Here is a 5,819-nt window from a genome sequence, read left to right as displayed (position 1 = left end):
AACATGGGGAGTTCCTGCCCTGAGGATCCTAATGTAAGCAGCGGAGACCAAAGGCGCTGGGTCTAAGAGCTCAAAATCCAAACTGAGAGGAGATGTTGGGGAGGACAGGGTGGGGCTGGGGGATGGGGTGTGTGATGGCAGTGTATATGGTGGAAACCAGGGCTTTGAAAACAGACATTCCAAGCCAGTGTCAGCACTGCCCTCCAGCACTATGCACCTTGTGTTTGGTGCTCAATCTCTCTCCCCCCACTCTCTCGTCAAGGGAAACCAAGGCTTAAAGAAGGAATGTGACTGGCCCAACAGCTAAAAAGCATCACAGCCAGGATTCAAAACCAGAGGTAAATGCTTCCAGAACCTTTGGGGCTCGATCATGGTATTGGACCCTCCCTAAGACATCTTCATCAGCAGCCCCTTTAGGGCAAGACACGCTGTCACTCACCCAGTCTCCTCCATCCCCCTGGTTCCTCAGGGTCTCCCTTTTCCTCTTAGTCAGCAGAGAGCATCACCTTTGCCTCTTTTCCCACAGGAAATCTCTCACTGGAATGTAAAGTTACAAAAGATCTATGATACTGTTTTTATAGACTCCCCAAACTCCACCTTCAGCCAATGTATTTTTATTCCAGACACTTGCTGCTGACTTGATTTCAAGGGAACAGGTACACCCAATCCAGTTATAACATCAGACACCGTCCAGGTAACGGAACCAACACTACCCCTTAGAGACATCTTCTGTGGCTTCTATTCTTGCAGCATATTTTTATTTACCACCTTTGTTCAGGCTGCAATTACCCAAGGCCAGCATCTGCCAATATCACGCTGCTCACCTCCCTCCATAACCTACAGGGGATGTTCTACTCGAAAACTCACCAGTGCTAAGGACTTGTGTTTTTTTGTTTTGTTTGTTTTGTTTTGTTTTGTTTTGTTTTTTCATCTCCTCTTTTCCCAAATTTGACCCCAGGAGGCCTGGGGTAAGCAGTCCTTGCTCCCCAAGGGGTAAAGAGCAGATCTCCGTTGGAGGCCACAGCAGCCCAGCTCAGTTACTATAAGCCCTCCGGCAGCACCTCACAGATGAGTGTGCGTAGAAAACCCGCCTGAGCCTCGGCTTTGACTTGTAAACAGAGGCTTTGAAAGAGCAAAGTTGTGAGTTTGTCTCCACTAAAGCAAACTTCCTCTGCTGTTTGCTTTGGGCGTTTTGCCGATGTGTCTGCAGAGCAAGAATGGATTTCCTGTCTGTTCCTCCAATCCTCCTGGAGCCCCACGGAGCTCAGCCGCCACCTCCAGGCTCCAGAAGAGGCATCTAGCCGTATCTGAGTCTGAGGGCCCCTCCAAAGGGTTCCCTCCCTCCCCTTCCACCTTAACCCTTTCTTCCCCTGGCTGGGTTGGGTAGTGAATCTACAACTTAACCAAAGAATGAGGGTTAGGAGGCTCCATGGAGCTTCAGCCTAAAAATCCACTGCCCCCAAAAGGAAGGTAAGACAAAGCTTGGAGGTGGTCAACAACACTGTGCTAAGCAGTGTGCCCAGCTGCTGTGAGAGCTCAATGAGATTATCCCCCATTTAACCACGGGGATAGAAAGATCACCAGAGTGCTGGTACTTTATCCCAGGTAAGCCCCAGGCCTGCCCACCTTCAAAGATGCAGCCATCCCAGGTGCAAAATGCAAGGTGCTAGCAGACCAGGTAGTTTCCCTAAATGCTGCAGCAGAGAAGGCTACATTCAGGCTCATTTTCCTTGAGACATGTGGCTCCTTCATTATCTTTTTCATTTTGCTATTCTGAGACTGACATGGGTATTAAATTCTCATTTTCCTTTTTTATTGTAACAAAAACATTGCAAACGTGGTTATAATCAGCACCTCCCCTAGTGTCAGGGAAACAAAAGAGAAGAGCTGGTTATGTAATGACTACATATAGCCACAAAGAAGGTGGCTGTGGCCAATTGTCACCCAGAGCCCGTGCAGGCTAGTCATACCAATTGTTCAGTGTTTCAAGAAAAGCAAGAAACCTGGATCTTTAATAGAAGTCTTTGCATTTAAGTATTAGCAATTTTTTTTTAATTCAACCCTGTATGAGCCAATGCAGCATGACAAACCAAATACGCTCATAGGACAGATGCTAGAACAGTCCAAGGTTTTGCAGCAACCTCTGCATTATACCACCCTAGGAAGAGTCAACGGATTAGCTCTGACTTAAGACCTCCTGCATCCGCAGGGGCCAGGGGACATTCGGAACCCAGCAGGACCAGACCTCTCTGTGAAAGAGATCCTTCAGAATTCCCATGATCATGGGGTTAAGGAAGGTCACACGGTTCCATCTTCAGAGAAAGCTGGCTAGATTCTGCCTACTTTAATAGGTGTGGAGAAACACTAAATACAAAAATTTCCTGAAAGTAACAGCAGGATTTAAGTCATATCTAAGGGTATTGAGGGTTTGGAAGAAGGATGGGCTTATGTATTATCTTTGTGAGATTTCCAATTAAATGCAAAATCAACAGAACATCTTCTGCCAGGGTCATGGTTGTAAGGAACAACCAGCCCAGCCTGTTAGTGCAACAATCTCTCAAAACAGCAAAAAGGAGGATAAACCAACTGCCTTTGTTACCTTTATCAGCATAAACAAAGAGATAAAAATACGGTATAAAATTTTAACTATCTTCCCCCATTCTACCTGCAAATGTGAAATTCCCCTGTGCTTCAATAAAGGAAAAATACATCCAATGAAGTCTAACAAATGTGCCATCTGTTCAGAAAGCAGAAGGCAGGCATCTTTTATGTGTGACACCACTGCCCTCCTGTGGTCTAGACACATAATGCAGCTGCTCACCAGGGAGGTTTGAAAGATTATGGCTAAAAATTGTACTTCTCCTAAATATATATCATTTATAACATGGGACAATACATGGAAAAAAACCTTTTTATTTTAAGGAACACAAATATCACTTATATTAAAACCTCCATTCAAATCAGACTCTGTTTCATTCTGCATTGATCTTTCTTAAGAAAGAAAATAGAAATCGAGAAGGGGGAAAATGTCATTAGGAAACAGCTGGATAGCCAAGGACGAATAGCCCAGAGATTTAATGATGCCATCGGTCATTCCCCTGCTGTTGTGCCCATACCTAGCTTCCCACATCACTGCCTTCCTGAATGGTTCCTGCAAAGGAGGATAAAAGGCCTTTTACTTCCACTCATTTATTGGCTCCCCTCCACCAGTTTGTACTGCCACACTCTGGCTTCACCCTTCAAATCCATGGTGGCAAAAGAATCCCAGAGGCTGTTCCCAGGTAGGCACTCTCCGAGAAGATGGCAGGAATTCAGTGCCCAGACAAAGAGAAAGGAAAACTCTCCAGTATGCTGAACCAGACAAAATGGAGACATTGTACCTACAAACGAAATAAATAGTACCTGCATTTTCTTCTATCCCCCACTGACCACAGGAAGACTGGCTCAGTGAACAAATATTCAAAATGGAGTACCTACAGCCATAAAACAAGGTGTCAGGCACACTCGGGATAGAAACTTCTCTGAGCCAGCTTTTCTTACCTGTAAAATGGGGATAATGCCTTCCATCTCATCCTTACCATCACTCTATGGAGGGGTAAGAGAAAATGAGACTTCTTCCTCAAGACTGGTCAAAGGCTGTAGGCTTTTACCATAAGAATTCTAGTTTGAATTTGGTGCAAGTGTTAGATTTGAATCTCATTAATGTGGTTGTTTAGGTAATAATCTGAAAGCTGAGTAGGTTACTTGAACTTTGTGACCCAGCACACGCAAGCCTGCCTGGTTGATCCCAGTAAGGGTTGAAATCAGGCCAATTGGCTGCAAAAGGGAAGAGCTTTCCAGTCTCTCCCCAGGGGAGCCCAGCATGGCTGCCAGGTCCCTACCTCTGGAGACAGTGGTGGAGCAGCTGGCCATGCCAGGTCCTAACCAACTGAGATGAGAGCACTTCTGAGGGCTGCAGGCTGCTGTGACAAAGGCCCTGTCCCAACTCCCACCCCTGCCCCAGACCATGCCACAGACTGGAGTAGGATCCTGACTCCCCAACTAGTGACCAGGGGGCAATACAGCTGGTGTTTGTTTTATTGAGGCATGTCTGCTGCTCTATGTGAGTACCCAGTTCAGTTAGAGAGTAAGAATTAGCTGTTTATTTATTCCACGTTTAGAAGTAAGAAATTAATCTTTAATCAGACCAGGAAGTAGAATGGCCCATTGAAGATTCACTTTGGAAAAGACAAGACAGCGCTGCCTGTGAAAATGGGCTTTGGCATCGGATACACCCAGTTCAAGGCTCACCTCTGCTACTTACTAGCTGTGTGATCTCAGCAAATTAATCCATGTCTTTGAGTTTATATCCCAATCTAAAAAAAATGAGGATCACAGTTTCTAATTCTTGGGTTTGTGCGAGAATGTATGCATGCCTGGAAAGATCTTAGCCGAGTCTCTAGCACGTCACACATGCTGAAGAATGATAAGAAAGCTGGCACCGTAAATAAATGAGGCAGGTGTTGAAGGCCAGGTGAATTTTAGCTTGGGGTGAGCAGAAATACCGAAGCCAGAAAGCCTCCGGACGCAATTTAGACTTCGTTACTGTGAGGGAGGCAGACACTCCGGCATCAAGATCAAGGGCAGGATTGGGAGTCCGACAGCCTGGCCAACATGACCCGAAGCTATTTGTCGAACATTTACTTCTTCCCTTGTAACCTGTCAGGGGCCACTATCGATCATTTCCCTTCCCCGCTGTGCCATCCCGGCAGCTGGGCTGACAAGGGTGAATGGTGAAGTGATGGCTCCTAACTAGAAGGTTTTCCCACCGCCACGTTCCTCAGGCTGCCGCTACAGGCTTTTCACACCAGGGTGACCAGCCCTGCCCCGCAGTGTTTCAAGTGGGCTCCCCCAAGTGCCGCAGGAAGGCAAGCCCCGCGACCTTCTTTGTTTCTTCACTGTCAGAAACTGGGCAGATGGCTTAGGCTTCCAGTCCCTTGTCTCCCTTCAGCCGAGTGTCCATGCTCTACTTTGTATTCCAGGCCTTTTATAGACCAATTCCCGACAGGAGCCTCGGCCCATGATCCCTCATTACCTTTTCTGTGAGCGGCAGTCCCAACTGCTCTGGGCAGACCCCTCTCCTTTCAATCATGCCACCTCCATTTTTTCTTTCCTTTTCCTTTTTTTCCTGCTCTGCCAGTGAAATACAGCACCATTTGATCTACTTCATCGGTTATCACTTTCCCCAATAAAAATTGAAATTGACTGAAGCCCCGGTCTCAAGCTGGAGTTATTTGTTAGGGTTCTTTTCTTTTTTCTTTTTTCTTTTTTTTCTTTTCTTTTTTTTCTTCTTTAAGTTGTATTGTGATGTTTACATGCCATAATATTTACCACCTTTAAGTGGACAAGGAAATGAATTATAGTAAAATTACAGAGTTGGACAATCATCACCATAATGTAATTTCAGAATATTCCCATTACCTAAAAAGAAGCCTCATGCCTGCTTTATAGTCAGTCCATATCCCCATCCCCCAGACTTTTGAACATTTCACATAAAAAATACAATGTGTGTGCTTTTGTGTCTGGTTAAGCTGGGTTCTTTTCACATATCCTAGTGCCTTGGGCATCACCTTGGACAGCCTAAGCCCGTATACCCTTCTGCTTTTGTTCCCTCACCTATTAGAGAAGATGCTTCCATTTCTTAAAAAATTCTGAGCACCTTCTACAGACAAGGCTCTGGGCTTAGCCTGCGGATACAGTGGTTAGCAAAACTAGATATAGTCCTTGCCCTCGCCAAGCCACAAATATTTATTTTATATGAAACAAATATTTATTTCACG

At 45.6% G+C, this 5,819-nt stretch overlaps 1 long non-coding RNA gene across 1 annotated transcript; it reads left to right on the top strand.

Moving 5' to 3' along the window:
* The first annotated feature begins 259 nt into the window (after positions 1-259).
* Positions 260-1,062, top strand: LOC131831351 (uncharacterized). Its single transcript, XR_009353610.1, has 3 exons — positions 260-338; positions 624-694; positions 959-1,062. It is a non-coding gene; the product is annotated as an uncharacterized LOC131831351 (long non-coding RNA).
* Positions 1,063-5,819: the final 4,757 nt, after the last annotated feature.

The sequence above is a fragment of the Mustela lutreola genome, chromosome 5 (assembly GCF_030435805.1).
Source record: "Mustela lutreola isolate mMusLut2 chromosome 5, mMusLut2.pri, whole genome shotgun sequence".
Classification (NCBI taxonomy): domain Eukaryota; kingdom Metazoa; phylum Chordata; class Mammalia; order Carnivora; family Mustelidae; genus Mustela; species Mustela lutreola.
The sequence above is the reverse complement of the archived record's forward strand: the minus strand, read 5'-3'. Positions and strand labels throughout refer to the sequence as shown.